Source organism: Dendropsophus ebraccatus, chromosome 3 (assembly GCF_027789765.1).
Source record: "Dendropsophus ebraccatus isolate aDenEbr1 chromosome 3, aDenEbr1.pat, whole genome shotgun sequence".
Lineage (NCBI taxonomy): Eukaryota > Metazoa > Chordata > Amphibia > Anura > Hylidae > Dendropsophus > Dendropsophus ebraccatus.
The window spans coordinates 54,899,153-54,917,384 of record NC_091456.1 but is presented as its reverse complement, the minus strand read 5'-3'; positions in this window follow the sequence as shown (position 1 = coordinate 54,917,384).

The following is an 18,232-nucleotide window of genomic DNA, read 5'->3' as shown; positions in this document are numbered from 1 at the left end:
AACCTGCTATGGTATTGCCAAATTCTATTTTCTGGCATATACCCATGTTGTTAGAAAACCATCAGCCGAATGCTCTCCACTGAGGGGAACTTTTGTCTGAACAAAGACTGCCTTTTCAAAGTATCTAAAGCAGATACACAGCTCAATACAAAGTGCAACGATTCACATCTGTTTGCACCCATGGTTTGAATTTCCTTTTCATATCAAAAGGATAAACCTTCTGTACAAATATTTCAATGTTGTTCATATAACATCCAAAAAACATCTCTAGAGGAACTGAATCAATATACAGTCTTGGAAGAAAATAAATAAAGCCAAAGCTTAAAAGAAAATCCAACAAAGGCAACTTTACAAAAAAAAAAAGCATTGTAACATCTGAACTTCTTTTATCATTATCCCAACAAAAAAACACCTTCTGTCCTTGACTTTTAATACTTCATAGCAAAGTTGATGCAGTTTTTACACAATTGTGAGATGCCAAAAGCCTATTGTTTAATAGTTTACGTGTCGGGAATGTTTGTATGCTACAACTGGACAGACAGGAATAAAAGGAATTCCTGAAGGTTTTGAGAGTTTACACGGTATTGTACTAGTATATTAAACTTTTTAGATACTTTGTATACTTACCTAAATTTAAAAAGTTATTTTAAAAGTGTCTACAAAATATATATTAGAATTGCCAAAAGTAGACACCTTCTATTTTTAGGGTAACTTCACACATAAGTAATCCGCAGCGGATTTCACTCTGCGAGTTCACAGCGAAATCCGCTGCGGATCCCCCAACTGTCTTTCTGAATATGTTACCTACAGTGGAATTTTCATGTCGCTGCGAGCGAGTAGGTAAAAGCTGCTTCCCCTTAACCCACGGCAGCCTGGTATATACATTACTGGTCCACGCTACGGCTTGCGTCACGGGCTCCCGGCATCCTAATGTCCTGCTCAGCCAATCAGTGTGCTATCCTGCCACAGCCACTGATTGGCTGAGCGAGACGTGAGGATGCCGGGAGCCCCTGAAGCAAGCCGGAGCGTGGACCGGTAATGTATACACCAGGACGCTAGGGTTAAGGGGAGAGGCGTTTACATAATCGCAGCGGGATGCGACTATGTAACACTACTCAGAATGACAATTGAGGGATCAGCCACGGAATTCACTGCAGACTCACTGCGGAAAATCCGCTGCAGATAAGTTACGTATTAAGCTACCCCTTGAGGTTTAGCAAAAATTTTTTCATGGCAACATCTGGCATGATATAAGGGCAGACTAGATGGATCAGTTGGTCCTTATCTGCCAACATGGCTGTTATAGACTAGGGTCCTCTACTTGGCTCCTCCATCTATGAGGCAGAGCTTTTTCTATCAGTTTAAGCACTTTAAGGCCAGACCAATCATTCATAAATTTACTGGCGATTCTCCTTTGCCGGTAATTCCTAATTTCAGGTAAATATGTGGATAAAATTGGATATTTTTATATTTGTAGTATATTTTCATTTCAGTTTTGCTATTGTAAAGGAAAAATAGCTAAATTAGAACGAAAATATGCCGTATTAAGTAAATATTGTAAATTGTGTGCTATTTTGAGGTAAACAGCAATTTATTGGATATCGTCTGGCAGTGTGTGTCTATGCATTGATAAAAAATATGATGATAATCACATTCATAATTACCATCAAATATGTCAGTCTGGTTACTGTCTTTACTAAGCACGTAGAATTGCAGTTCTTCGAATGCAGGTGATCAGTAACTTCAGTACACAGTGCTTTACACACCATCATTAACCTACTGCAATGTTTGATCAAAATGTTTCTGATGACTCAAAGCCAACCAATTTCATGTGCCCCAAATATGAGCAAGCAACTTAATAAACTTTAAGTACACATTTGGCAGCTGCCACATTTCATATTTAACCATAAGCCGGTTTATATATGTATAAGGAGCTGTTTATTCAGTGCTTGCTAAACTACACAAATATTGATCAGCACACATTAATGAATGTTCTAGTATTAGCCAGATAAGGGGATTTGACATAGAATATAAGCTAAGAACACAAAGGTAATCATGACCGCTTCTTTGAGAGACACCTGTGGATGTTTGGTCAAAACTTGGGAGAGATAAAGATTACAGCCAAGGTGACATTATCACGTAAGCTTTTATTTGTTTTTGTTGTACCTGCTACAGGTGACCTGGGTTTCAACTCACTTACAAAAACATTTGAAAGGAGCTGACAAATGCGTTTTAATGACTGTTTACTCCAACAAACAAGAGCTCATGGTAACCAAGTACTGTCTATTCTGTAAGCTAATATTTGGAAGACTTTTGAACTCCCAGGAAAACACTTTGTACTTTACCATATACAACAAATAAAAGCTAGAGTAAACAATTAATGGATTAGTTAACAGACACAAGCAATAAAGAGCAGCGAATAAATATTTTTCTGTCTAGATTGACCCAGATCATAACAATAGAAGAGCCAAATGCATAAGAAGTTTCATATTGTGATTCTACAAAGCTATGACCAATATGGTATGCAGGAGAACACATTTATAATATAAAATAGAAGAAAGGGATTCATACTGAATGAGTTATATGTTTGAATTCCAGGAATCCTGACAGGATACTAATAGTGGTTTAATAATAATCATGAAATTCTTCTATACAGCAGAGAATCCCTTAAACATTAGACAATGGTTAGCCAAAGTGGCTAATTAAGTCCATTTTGACTAACTATCGAGTGTAAATTACAAGTGAGCTATTGCTCCTGCTGGCAGACAGAAGATTGATGTCAGATTTTTTTCTGCCATGCTGAGCTAAAAAAGTATTTATATGGCATGATTAACTTAATTTAGCCAGTCATTTACTGTGTTTGTTACTGTGCACAAGCTGTGTTTAATTTATTTATTTATTTATTTATTATTCTGTTATTTGTAATCTGGCAGCTTAGTCTTTAGTCTGGCATTGATGTCAGGATCCTAAATAGTGATGAGCCAACATGTTTGTAAATGTTCTCATGCTCGTACGAACATGCCGCTAATTGTTCGTGTTCGCCGATCACGAACAATTTGTCCGAGATGATCAGAACGGTTATAACAATAATTTTCGAACATATTCAAACTTGCGAATGTACACAACTGCGTAATTTACGCTTTGCGCCTCATATTCTGTATGCATGTGCATAACTCTAGACCAAAAAGTACGCAATCCGTACGCAACTGTGTACCCAAATGAATGCAAATTAAATGCATACGCAACTGCGTAATTTACGCTTTGCACCTGATAATTTGTACGCATGTGCGTAGACCGAAACGTACGCTTCTACTGTGCAGTCATTATTTGTTCGTGAATGTTCGGCAAACACAAACCGATTACAGTAATTTTTTTATGTTCCTGTTTGAGAACCAAACCAAACGTTGGGATGTTCGCTCATCACTAATCCTAAATATTTCATTTACATATACAGTGCATGAATCAAATGATGACTACACTAGTTATTAATTAAAAGGTATAATTAATGTATTAACTATTAAAAAGGTCAAAGAAAAAGAATATGTCAATACAGGATTAATCAATTTCGTCTAACTGCTATATCATGAAAAAGCACAAAAAATGAGTCAGACCTCTAGTATGGTGGATAGGTAGGGAGAACGACCTGAGCTCTACTGTTGGCTTAAAAAGCCTTTTCTACTCTGCAGTGCACCTAAATGGTGACAGGCTAATGAAAAGAATTTAGGGTTGCCTATGGCCATTATAGCCTATGGAAGATAGATGTGGCTGTTAGCCATTCACATGTCCATCATCATAGGTCATAATGGCATCTGTTTAATTGAAAACTATTTAAAAGCTTATTACATTTCAGTTAAATGAATTCCTGAATGCCATACAGTGGCATTCTTTATCCGTAGGCTAATATGGTATCTGGACTTAAATTTTTATAGGATGTCAACTGTGGAAATAACATTATCAACTCCCTAGGACTGCATCCAACTTTCCAGATACTTTTCAACTTTCCAGTTAAATGCCAAGCATTTGGGATCAGCTAAACCCAGACATTCTCCGAGTTAGCTCATCACTGTTTACTATGCTACAAATAATTTTTTTATTTTTATTTTTTGCAATATAAAAAGATCAATTTTATATTCTCCATCTGACATAATGGACCTCTAAAGAGGCATTTAGAATATAGATCAAAATTTCCAGAAGTATACACTACAGCTACATCCATAGGTCAAGATGTACTATGAACCCAGTTTAACTCATATAATACGAGTAAAACAAAGTTTATATTGAAGAAGATGCAGAAAAAGAGGAGCTGACATGAGGTTTTTAAAAGCAATTCATTGAGGCATTCATGAGTCACTGAGGCAAACAGACAGTGTCATTGGGCTCAAAACCAATGATTATATGAACAGTACTGGGAATAACAACCAGACATGTTGATATATGTTCTCAGTACCAAAATGCTTCAGATTTTCAGTAATTTGTCTTTGTAATATAGCGTCAATGCCTCATACCGTGCAGATAGCATACAAACATTTGAGATCTAATTTTTACCTCTATAAATGATTATTTTGAATTCCTGTATTTACATATGTGTTTGTATCCCATATCTGGGAAAGCTACATTGTATTTCGATTACTCTTCCCTGCTATTATGCTGCAAGAGGAAAAGTATAGATGTGTCAAACTACTCTAAAATTATCTAAATTAGAAGAATACATTACAAAAAGTTTTCAAAAAATCCATAAAAACTTCTGTTCTTCCGTAATGGTGTAAAGTACAGAATTATACTATACTATTATACTACTATTATACTATACTCAGTTATTATAGAGTCACAAAGAAATGGTAAATGGTTCAGTACAAACCAAACAAGAGAAGACACATTTTGAGCCCAGTAGTCATGCAGCTTACATAGTCTGTTGATCCAGTGAACAATTACAAGTTGAAAGATTAAGCAGGAGTAAACCGTCATTCAGATAGATAACTGCAGATCAGACTCATTTTACGCCTGACTTAACACTTTAGGGGTATGCATTCAGGGTGGAAGACGTTGAGTCATTAATATATTATCTATAGTGAGCATAGGTTAATGTGGAACACTTGAGATTACTTGGATTTGAACACCTTGGCTAGTAAAGTTTTGTTATGAAGTGTATACATTGAAGATCTAAAAACACTTTTATGTTTTCTTTTTCAGTACAGTGTAATACTTATTTTCTGATCTTAAAATACTAACATACAATACACTTCATATTGGTCACTACCTATTTTAGAGGGGTTAACCTACAATATCATGATCGTGGCATGGATGTCTTCCAAACTGAGATGATGTCGATAATAGATTCTTTTGCTTCCTCTAATCTAAAAAGTTCCAAAATCCCCACCGCCTCATCAAAGTAGTCTAATAAATATAGGTGTAAGCACCTTCTGCACTTGTTACTGATACATTCCAAATAAAATATATTGCAACCATTGTAGCATTAAAGGAGAAGTCCGGAAAATTATTATTGTATTGCCCCCCCCCCCCCCCCCAAAGTTATACAAATCACCAATATCACCAATTTATTAAGAGGTGCACATGTCTTTAAAAATCAAGAATTGCAGGAGCTGCCCTTGCACCACACCTCTCCACACTGTGATCAATAGCTTATGACATGCCTGATGACAGGTACTCTTTAGGCTTTAACTGTAGTAAATTTAGTATTACACATTATTAGCAAACCAGACATTAATAAAGGGGTAAAAGAAAAAAATACAAAAGTTATACTCCTAATCCCATACCACCATTGCTCCAAAGTATTTTTTCAGATCTTAAATTGAAAGCTGAACTGTGATTGGTTGCTAAATCACATTTTGCCTCAGATTTATAAATCTAGGCCAGTGGGTCCCCATCCCTACTCAGGGATCTATGATAGATACTATTATCTTGATGTAAATAATGCTCATTTCAAAGGCATCAATATCGTATTAGAATAAATGGTGTCAGTACATGGGTTAACATTGTACACGATTTTACAAGACACATGATCCTTTCTAGAATAAAAAAATTGAAAGCGAATATCATTATGACAGGTGGACTAATAAATTACAGATCTAGGCATAGTTGTCTGGTCCTAAATGGCCCCACTGGGACCCCAATAACAGTGGGTCACTGAGCAGGAAACCATAGACATTAGACCATTCAGCATTTTACCTTCAGATGAATTCCACAAATCAATTACAAATAAGTGAAGTCTTCTCTTAGAAAACATTCATCAGAATGACAAATAACAACCGAGAAAGAATCCATTTATAGATTAAGTTATATCTAAAGAAGATTATGTGACACAACTAAGTACATCAGCTTTATCCAGTGAAACCAAACAGTCTATTTGAGGATAGACACATTAAACATATAGTTCTACCTTAAGGCTTAATAGATATCTTAACCCATCAATGTGGAGTTTGTTCTTGTGTCCTGCAGGGCTGACATATATGATGATGGATGCATGACATCATGGTTTTCCCTAAACCTTAGCCTTTCAATTAGCGTGAAATCTTTTGTTATCCAATTACATCCTTGGATTCTTGCTGAAAGAGTTTAAACTCAATAGGGTCACTGTCTGCCGTATTTGTGTCACAAATCGTGTATTATTTTATGGGTTACTTAGCATCTGTATAGCATTGAACTGTCCATTGTAGGCCATCTGTTCATCTTTAAATTTTATGTATGACTGCTTTCAGGGGCGTCCTGCCTCCCCTTTAAATATTTTTAATTGGTGGGTCATTCTAGATATAGACACAATGGTTCAATGCTTTAACCCCTTCCCAACACAGCAATGTATGGCTACAGCATTTTTTTTTTTCTTCCTTGCCCTCCAAGAGCCATAACCTGCTGTACAGGAGATATGTTCACTACTACCCTGTCAATAGGTATCCCACCATAGCAGAGCTAGGGGCTTTTACTAAGTCCTGGGCCACTATGTCGACTGGTTTCCACTTAATATAAGAGAGGAGATAAGGGAGGATATCAGGTGGGTGTCAGCCACTTAGCTCCTGAACCTACTCTGTACATCCCTCCCCAACATGTTTCCTACACATACATTGCACTGGGGTTACAAATAATCAGTAAGCTTGAAATGTTAAGTGTGAAAAAATGAATATGCATTGTCAAAGGGAAACTTAGTATTAGTGTTGGGTTCCTTGGTATACTAAAGCCAATCTTCATACTTTATCATCATGTTCTTTTAGTCCCAAAATTCTGTGCTGATTAATTTCTTATAATATCTTTCAAATAATATACAGTGGTACCTCGGTTCTCAAACTGCTCGGAACTCAAACTGTATTTTCAAGGAAAGTTTGTTTTAATTCCCAAACTCTTGCTGGATTCTCAAACACTTTTTGGGCACCCAGTCTTGAAGTACTTGGTATCTGAACATTTTTACAAGCATGGATGATGGGTTGTACCTGGTGAGGCTTCACATACAGTACAGTACTGTATAAGACTGCTGGAGTGCATATACAGTACAGTAGTAGTACAGTCAGTGCACCACCATCTCCCATCCTGTACTGTATAAGACTGCTGGAGTGCATATACAGTACAGTAGTAGTACAGTCAGTGCGCCACCATCTTCCATCCTGTACTGTATAAGATTGCTGGAGGGCATATACAGTACAGTAGTAGTACAGGCAGTGCACCACTATCTCCCATCCGTTACAGTGCTGGATGGGGGGACTTTATACAGTAAAGGATGAGTGAGGAGTTACTGACTACTGTACTAGAATTGCTGGTTTTGTTGAATGTTTCTTATGTATAATGTCCTGCACAGTATAGTGCTGCTCTGTAATGTACTGTAGTGATTAAACTGGGCACTATACAATGTAATATATGGGTACTGTAGGTAATTATTGGTGGGTGCTGGACCAATTAAACACATTTACATTATTTCCTATGGGGAGACACTGCTCGGTTCTCAAACTGCCTTCCGGAACCAATTAAGTTTGAGAACCGAGGTACTACTGTGGCAGATGTCGGCAGAGAGCACTGTGTCTGAATGTAAATAAACAACATTTCCTGCAGGATACCTAGTAGCTTATAAGTATGGGAAGACTTGAGATTTTAAATAGAAGTAAATTACAAATCTATATAAGTTTCTGACACCAGTTGATTTTAAAGGAAAATGTTTTCGCTGGATAACCCCTTTAAGTAAGCTTACAAGTTAACTCTAGTGGTGGCTGCAGAATGTTATCTTAAAGATGTATGTCTGTGCAGGGAGATCAGGAACTCTGTATCACAATAAAGCTATGTTCACAAAACGTCCAAAAAAAGGTAAAAGGCGTCCGCTTAAAAAAAAAAAAAAAAAAGACGTCCATTTTTTTACCATTTTAAAGGACAAGTGCCATGAAAAACTTTTTCCCAGCAATTGAAGCACATTACAAAGTTATATAACTCTGTAATATGCTTCAATCACCTATCTGCCTCCCTTCCCTGTATTTTCCCCCCTCCACCCCCACCAGGAAGTGTCCTGACTCACACAGACCTGATTACTGTCGTCACCGTCACCAGGCAGCTCCTTCTTGTGAGGATGAGTCATCAGCAGGAGGGCTGCTCTAGGTCCTGTTACACCAGCCTCCCCCTCCCCTCCTTGTCAGGTGACTATGCTTGCTCAGCTTATCTTCTCTAGTGACATGACTCCTTCACTGAGTCCACGGCAGCAGGAGAGAGGGTATGAGGGGAGGGGGGCTGCCTAAGTGCCGGAGTCAGTCAGAGGGAAGATAAGCAAGTGAGATGTGACAAGTGATGGCTTGCAGTTGTTCAGCCAATGGGAGCTGAGCAAGCCTGTCACCTGACAAGGCAGGGGAGGGGGGAGGCTAGTGTAACAGGAGAAGGAGCTGAGAGAAGAGCTTGGTGACGGTGACGACAGTCATTTGGTCTGTGTGAGTCAGGAAACTTCCTGGTGGGGGGTGGAGGGGGGAAAAGGCAGGGAAGGGAGGCAGATAGGTGATTGAAGCACATTACAGAGTTATATAACTTTGTAATGTGCTTCAATTACTGGGAAAAAGCTTTTCATGGCACTTGTCCTTTAAGTGACTTCAATAAAATGCATTGAAGTTCATGGAATAATGGACATCTCAAAAAAGATGTCTGTCATTCAATACAATATGTGGGAAAGATGTGTTATTCCATAGTCTTCAGTGCATTTTATTGAAGTCACTTAAAATAATTAACAGACGTCTTTTTTAAAACAAAAAGCGCACTTCTTTTTCCTTTTTTAGATGTTGTGTGAACATAGTCTAAGGATGTTTTAAAGCATATTTGCTATTTAAAAAAAAAAACTTTTGGCGTCACAGGCAAATGTCAAAATTTTCAATCAGGGGTCTTACTTCTGGGACCACCACCGATCGGGGGAACAAGTTTGAAGAAGAACTCAGTAGTACATTTCAACTCCCTGGCTTGCAGTGATCAGGAGAACTAGCAGAGAGACAAGTGTGATCCTACATTCACTTCCCCGCTGTCAATCATCTCTGTCCAGTGGACTCATAAACTTATAATGGTGCTGCCTGGATGGAGAAGGCTACAAGCTGGGGTTAAAAAGCACTACTGAGTGCTTCTTCCAACATTTGTGTGGGTCTCAGCAGTAAGAACAAAGCTTTTGAGTTTTTTTTCCTTTTAAAATAACATTGCCAATTTAAGAAGTTAATTAGCACAAACATTTTAAAGTGGTTATCCACTCTAAGGCCAGGTTCACACTAAAAATAACAGGTATTTCACAAATATTGGCTGATGTTTGCGCAACTATGGCTTTTGTTATGAAATACAGCCATTGTCTTTACATAGTGTGAACCTGGCCTAAGGGTAGGTGCACACTACAGAATAACCCGCATGCATCTCAACCTGTGCCATACACTCAATTTCATGCACGGTGGATTATAAATATGGCTTATGGAAAAATATGGCTTTTGCACCAATGTTGTCTCCGGTGTGGTGCTGTTTTTGCAAAAAAAAAAAAAAAAGTAGTTGTGCTTTTCTAATCCTGAATAACCCCTTTAACTTATACTAGTACACAAGGGTAAACATATGTTTTAAAGAGACTCAAATAAGTTGTATATTCACACATGACTTAATTCTAATCTACCTTTTCCCAAGGTCTATGTTTTCAAAGCATCTGTCACATGGAATATACATCCCCCCCCCCTTTATTAAAGACTGTCTTCATTGACTATAGCATGCTTGATTCACCACAAATCACCTTCATAGACCTATTTTTACAAATGAAAATTCTTCTGCTTATTTTATAGTCCAGTGAGTTTTGAAGCAATAACACTGTTTAAGGCTGTATAGAATAAACGATTCATTGTTGCAGTGTACAGTTTTATGATGCTTTGGGCTAAGTTTTAAAGCCCAGACATAGGACAATTAACCTTAAATGATTTCCTCACATTATTCAAACTCATGAATATGGTAATAAAGCAAGATGTGCTTTGCTAACTGGAAAAGTTCTCAGTAATAAAGGTGCCATAAAACAAGATCATATTATTTTTTTATAAGCATAGTATACAAAGACTCTTCAAAGGCATATTTTTCAAAACAGTAAAATCTAAAAAAAAAAAAAAGGAATTAACCTTAGTTTAGAACTGTGAATGGCAGTTATGTGGCTGAACACAGCTTATAAATAAAGCATAAATGAAAAAAAAAAAGTTGACCTTAAAGGGGTAGTGTCACGAAGAAAACTATGTCTATGGTGAAGAATTATATTAAACATATTCTAAATTCACAAGAACTTCTTAATATATACTTTAACCCCTTGCCCCTTCAGCCTGTTTTGGCCTTAATGCCCGAGGCCTATTTTTCAAATCTGACCTGTCTCTCTTTATGTAGTTTTATGTAGTTATAACACTGTGGTGCTTTGAACTATCGCGGTTATTCTGAGATTGTGTTTTCCTGACATATTCCTCTTTATGTTAGTAGTATACTTTGGTTGATACACTCAATAGTTTTTAGTTAAAAACATATTTGCGCAAAAATTTTAAAACTTTACAATCCTTTATATTCAAAATTCTCTTTATCTGAGAAAAATAGTTATGTCACATGAACTAATTATTACTGCAACATCTACATCATGTCTACTTTATGGTGACGTCATTTGGTGAACGCTCTTTTACATTTTAGGATGTTAGAGGGCTTCGAAATTTTGCAGCGATTTTTCAAATTTTCAGGAAAATTTCAAATTCTGATTTTATTAGGGACCAGTTCAGTTCTGAAGTGGATTTGTGAAGCCTGTATGTTAGTTACCCCCATAAATCCCTCCATTGTAAAAAAAAAAAAAAAAAAACTACACCCCTCAAAGTAAGTAACATTTCTTAAGTTTATTAACACTTTAGAGGTTTCAGAAAAATTTAAGCAAGTTGAAGGGGAAATTTAAAATTTCCTTTTTTTTGGCAGATATTCCATTTTAATCAATTTTTAACATAGCAAATACTAACTGAGAAATGGAACTCAATATTTATTCCCCATGTTTCAATGTTTCCAGAAATCCCCCATATGTGGCCGCAGTGCGTCACCTGACTTAACCACAGGCCGCAGACATGACAGAAGCCTTGTGTATTTTTGGGCTCTTTTTTTATTTCAGGTTTTTTATAGCAATTATATCATGTCACAGAGGCCTTGCGGTGCCAAAATATTTGTTTAAGACGAGTTGACGTTTCCATCGGTACCATTCTGAGGGACATGTGACACCCTGATCATTATTTATTTAAAGGACAACTCCCGCGGGACCCAACCCCCCCCCAAAAAAAACACAGACACACACAGACACCATACTCACAATCCCTCCGGTGACGATCGCCACTCCATTCGCCTGCCGTCCGCCTCACCGTCACCTGCGTCCGCCGTCCAGCGATGTCTCTTACTTCCGGGTCCATGGGAGAGAAAAGGCTGCCAGTGCGCTTGCACACCGGCAGCCTTTTCATTGGCTGGAGCGCATCACATGGCTTCCAGCAAGCTCAGCCAATCAGGGCTGAGCAAGCTGGAAGCCATGTGATCCGCTCCAGCCAATGAAAAGGCTGCTGGTGCGCATGTGCACCAGCAGCCTTTTCTCTCCCATTCACTTTCAATGAAGACGCCGAGGAGGAAGAAGACCCGGACCGCCCCCTGGCTCTGACGTCGTCGTCACCAGATGCCGCCCGGGAGAAGAGGACCATGACGACCGTAATAGGTAATGTATACATTCTTTAACTTCCGGGGGGGGGTCGGGGGTCGGATAGTGGGGGAAGGGGGCCAGACCGAGTATTTAACCACATTACAAATTTATATAACTTTGTAATGTGTGTTAAATAAGCCAAAAAAAATTTTCGTGGGAGTTGTCCTTTAATTTTTTATGAGGTGGTACGAATAAAAGATCACAATTTAGCAGCTGTTTTTCCATCATTCTTTTGTACCCCGTTTAATATATGTCACATATGACATGTTATCGTTATTGATCAGGTTTGTACGATTACAGGGATATATATTGTATATAGCTTTTGTTATAGTTTATGGCATTTATACTTTAAATACTGTTTGTGTCTTGCATATTGTAAGACCTGTACTATTTAAATTTTTTCGCCAATGTTTTTTTTTTTTTTGCGGCATAAGCTGATGCTTTCAGTGGTCCACCTTTTGGGCACGTGACGTTTTGATAGCTTTTTTCTATACTTTTTAGGGGACGGGATTAACAAAAAAAATTGTCATTTTGGTTAGTTTTTTATTTATGTTTTATGGCATTAATCGGGCGTGATAGTTAATGGTTAATAGACGGGGTAATTATGGACGTAGCGATACCAAATATGTGTACTTTATTTATAGCGGATCATTTATAAAGGGGGATGTGGAATGTGAATATTTATTTATTTATATTTATTTATTCATGCAATTATTTAATTTATTTCTTTTAATCCATTTATTTATGTATTTATGTGTTTGTGGGTTTTTTTCTTTTCAGGTACATATATACAGTATAATGCATTACAGCACATGATGTGTGCTGTAATACATTATACTGTATAGTGATCGAGCAGTCAGTGTTTAACTGAACGTTGTATATCATAGTAACCCAGACGCACCGGAAAGCGTCTGGGTTACTGTGGTAACACCCCCACACACACACACAGATCCAGGGGGGGAGCATGGGGGGAGCGGAGCACAAGAGGGGGGGAGCGGAGCACCTGGGGGGGGGGGGGCGCTGATCCGGGGGGGCCTGCAAATTGATCCGGGGGGGAGGAGAGGAAGGACGCACATCCGGAGGGGGGCGCACTTCCGGGAGGGGGAACGAGCCGGCGGCTGAAACTAAAGGGTAAGGGGGGCAAGGGGGAGGATCAGGCAGTGACGGCGGGAGGAGGCAATGTGCTGCAGCCTCCTCCCGCCACCTGAGCAACAAATCTCCCCATAGACTCTGCGGTCGCACCGACTAATCCCCCATGTGCTGCTTTGTTTCATAACCTGTTGCCCTTGGTAATGGCCCACCAGGCACCCATTTTTCGAGAAGCTCATGCTCAGTTCAATCCCAGTCACATGATCAGTCCCATTAGTACTGGCAATTGTTTTTCACATGCTGTAAGGGGGATTGTAGGAAACCAGGAAGAAATCCGATGCATAGAAAAGAAAAATGCTATAGTGATGTAAGCTTCTTAGCTAAAGACAGAATATTTGGTCTTCTTTACATACATGTATGTGTTACACATGTGACTTTACCTTCTTTGCTTTGTAACACCACCCCTCTAAATCCCACCCCTCAATTTTATACATTTAATTTCTTGGCATTAGAAAACAATTTTCTTCTTACTAGGAAAAAACTAAATAAAAAATAAAAGAATAAATAATTGGACCAAGATCTGGCTAAACCAGCTGTTTAGCATTTATGCATGTCAGTTTCAATAAAATTATTGAGACAATCCAGCTTGGGTATGGAGGTCCCATGGCGGCTGTTTCAATCCTGCCATTGATGTGGAGCAACAATCATCTGGAGAACCTTTACATAAATCAGGCGGTTACCCCTTATAGGGATACGACGGACAATAAGGCCCCATTCACACTTTACTGTCAGGAAATCCTGATCAGGAGGCCTCAAATGTCATTAGGAAAGTATCAGGATTTCCTGACAGTAATCTGTTTTTACTTTCAGGAAACCATCAGGAAACCATCAGGAAAAACCTTCAGGATTTCCTGATGAGAAGAAAAAATAGGACATTGTGGGAGATGTAGTTCTGCAAACTGGATGGTCACAGGCTGCAGAACTACAACTCCTGTTATGCCCGGCTGACAGGCCATGATGGGAGTTGTACTTCTGCAGTCTGTGGCCACCCTGGTTGCAGGTCATGATAGGAGTTGTACTTCTGCAACCTGGATGGCCACAGGCTGCAGAAGTACAACTCCCATCATGACCTGTAGGAAGGGCATGATGAGAGTTGTACTTCTGCAACCTGGATGACCACAGGCTGCAGAAGTACAACTCCCATCATGACCTGTAGGAAGGGCATGATGGGAGTTGTACTTCTGCAACCAGGATGGCCACAGGCTGCAGAAGTAGAACTCCCATAATGACCTGTAGGACATGGTGGGAGTTTTAGTTGGGGGGGTTGTATCTCACCTGTCCGGGCCTGATTTGGAGATCGGCGGCGCTGCTTCAGTCCGGGGGAGAGGATGGCAGGAGTCTGATGCGGTGAGGTGGGGGGGGGGGGGCAGTCGGCAGCCCTGTAGTGAGGTTGCTTGGGGGTAGGTGGCCAATCGGGGCAGGTCCGGGTGCCGCTCAAAGTGCAGTGGTCCAGGGCTGGCAGGTGTCTGATGCAGTGAGGTCCGAGGGAGCGGGGTTTTTTTTTGGAGCGATATCAGCAGCCCTGTAGTGAGGTCTCCCAGGGGTAGGTGGGTGATCGGGTCAGGTCCGGGTGCCGCTCAGAAGCTGGCTGCGAGTGGCCCGGTGGTGAGTTGCGGGGAGGGGGGGTGTTGAGAGCAGGCGGCGTACAGGGCGGTGGGGTGTGGGCTTGAGGTTTCCGGCGGCGGGCTGTCCTGAGGTCTGGGTGCCTCAGCGGGGGTGGCTCTCAACCAATCCAGAATCACAGGCACTTTCCTGATGTGCATCAGGAAAGTGCCCGTCATTCCGGTGCTCCCATAGACTTCTATGGGGGCGTCCGGGCCGGAATTCCGGACAAAAATAGGACATGTCCTATTTTTTCCGTATCAATTTTCCAGAACGGACACCCTTCTGGAAAAATCCGGAAGGGTGTCCGTGACTAATGCAACTCTATGGGTCCGGAAATCCGTACGGATTTCCTGATAGGAAATCTGGGGGGGGTTTGAATTAATTATTGAATTAACCCCTTCAGGACCAGGCTAATTTTCGTTTTTGCGTTTTCGTTTTCTCCTTCTTGTGTTTAAAAGACCATAGCAGTTGCATTTTTACACCTACAGACCAACATGAGCCCTTATTTTTTGCGTAACTAATTGTACTTTGCAATGACAGGCTGAATTTTTGCATAAAATATTCTGTGAAACCAGAAAAAAATTATATGCGCGGTGAAATTGAAAAAAAAAAAATTCTTTTTCTTTGGGGGGGGGGGGCTTCGTTTTTATGCTGTGTGTCCTGGGAAAAACATGCTATATATGTTCCTCAAGTCGTTACGATTACAACGATATGTAATATGTATAACTTTTATTGTATCTGATGGCCTGTAAAAAATTCAAACCATTGTTAACAAATATATGTTCCTTAAAACCGTTCTATTCCCATGCTTATAGCGCTTTTATCCTTTGGTCTATGGTGCTGTGCGCCATGATGTGTTCTTTCTATCGGTACCTTGATTGCACATATGCGACTTTTTGATCGCTTTTTATTACATTTTTTCTGGATTTGATGCAACCAAAAATGCGCAATTTTGCACTTTGGGATTTTTTGGCGCTTACGCTGTTTACCGTAAAAGATCTGGAATGGGATAAATTAATATTTTTACGCACGCAGCGATAACAAAAATGTTCATTTTTTAATTTTTATTTATAAAATGGGAAAAGGGGGGTGATTCAAACTTTTATTAAGGAAGGGGGCTTTTTATTAATAACACTTTTTTTTTACACTTAAACTAGAAGCCCCCATGGGGGACTTCTAGTATAAGTACACTGATCTCTCATACAGATCTATGCTGCATAGATATACAGCATAGATCGATGAGATAGGCACTCGATTGCTTCCAGCTGCTGCAGCCGGAAGCAACAGAATGCCGAGCCAGGATCAGCGCCATTATGGCGCAGACCCCGGCCGGCACCAGTCACGGAGATCGCTCCTCCATGACAACGTCACGGGGGAGCGATCTCCCCACTAGACACCAGGGAAAAGCTGCTCTGAAGTCTTCAGATGCAGCTGGCAACTTTGACAGCTGCATCTGAAGACTTAATTAGGCCATCAGACCGTGCCCGCTAATAGCCGAAGCCCCGGGTTACATGCGGCACCCGGGACCGCAGCGGTTCAGAGCAGGGTCGCCATGCGGCCCCGCTCTGAACTCCCCCACCGGGGCAAGGACGTACAGTTACATCCTCGTGCGGGAAGGGGTTAATAAAAATGAATTGTTTTGGTTTTGAGCTAATTGAGTGTTCTGGTTGATTGTCTGGTATTTTGCCCAATTCCTATGTATAAGCATCTCCTGTGCATTTTTGTGTCTAGTTTCTTTGCTCCGGTTTCTTCAGGGAATGATGTGGCATGTAAATAGACATGGAACACTTCACCAGATGTGATATTTTATCATTTCAATAATTAAGTGAAGCATAGCAATTACAGTAATTATAAACACAGAAAGTAACATCAACAAATGGAATGTTTCCTGTGATGCACAACTTTTGATGTGCTGTCCTTGGTGCTGAACATTGATTTTAAAGAAGTCCAGCCAGACCCATGTTTTAGCAAGTGCTGGGGAGGGGAGGATAAAGGAAATAACATGCTCTTACCTATCCTGCTCTAGTGCTGGTGGCAACATACCGCTGCTCCAGACCCCTGGTCCCTGGCTGCTTAGTGGTCTGAGCGGAGACAAGGGTTGTGATGTGTGAGGTCCAGTCAGCGGCCATAGTGGGGTCCCCCCATGGTCACTGACTGGCTGAGCGGACATCATACATCATGACCTGGGTCCCCACTCCCCTTTGTAATCCCCTTTGACTCTAACACACATTCCACTTCACCTCCAGTCTTTAGATGCCCTGGGAATAGAAGACTTCTTGCTGCTGCATGAACCCCACTACAGACTCTTTGACTTCATTATTATAAGGAAATCATTGCCCTACCCAGAAACGTTTTCAGGTATTAAAGAAGGAAGTAATTACTTGGAGCCAGGTATGGACTGTAGGTTGGATGGTAGTGATGAGCGAGTACTAAAATACTCGAGCCGAATATTTCCTGATGCTCGGGTGCTCGTTTCGAGTAACAAACTCCATTGAAGTCAATGGGAAACTCAAGCATTTTTGCAGGGGACCAAAGCTCTGCACAGGGAAGAATGCCTAAAAACCTGGAAGCCTCAGATGTAAACAACACGGAGTATCGCAAGATGCTCGTCCGAGTAACAAGCAACATCGAGTACCCTAAAACTCCAACGAGCACCAAGCTCTCTAGTGGATGGTTAAGCTCCATAAAGCCACATTCCCTGATAGCAGCTTGTGAGCTTAAGACTTTTGAGCATGCACATTGTTGACAAGCAGCAACACACCTGCCATTGCATTTCTTTTTGATTGTCTAACATAATGTCTTCATTGTTGAAGTATAGTTGTCTCCAGTAATTGGTGTCTTGTTTGGCATGAATTCTATTAATAAAATGCCTTCTGTATTCCAAAAAACATGTTGCCATGATCTTTCCAGTTGGCTGCTTCACACAAAATTTCTTTGGAGTAAATGACCCTTTGTAATTCCATTACACTTTGGTTTCGGGATGATGGTGCCATGTGGACCCATGTTTTATCCCAGTAACACTTTGAGAATAGAAGCCTCATGGATTTTCTCTAAGCATGTCTAAATTCTCGTGCTAAATTGCTTTTAACATGTTTACTGCTATCAGTGTCAACTTTCTTGGTATCCACCGAGAATTGACCTTTCACATCATGAAAACATCATAAATGATATTGGAAGCTATGCCAAATGAAATGTCTAATTCACAAATTATAACACTGACTTGGACCTGACGATCTTTCAAAAATCATGGCCTTCACTTTACAGCACATTTCTTTTAAATATCCTTTGATAAATCGCTTTGAACTG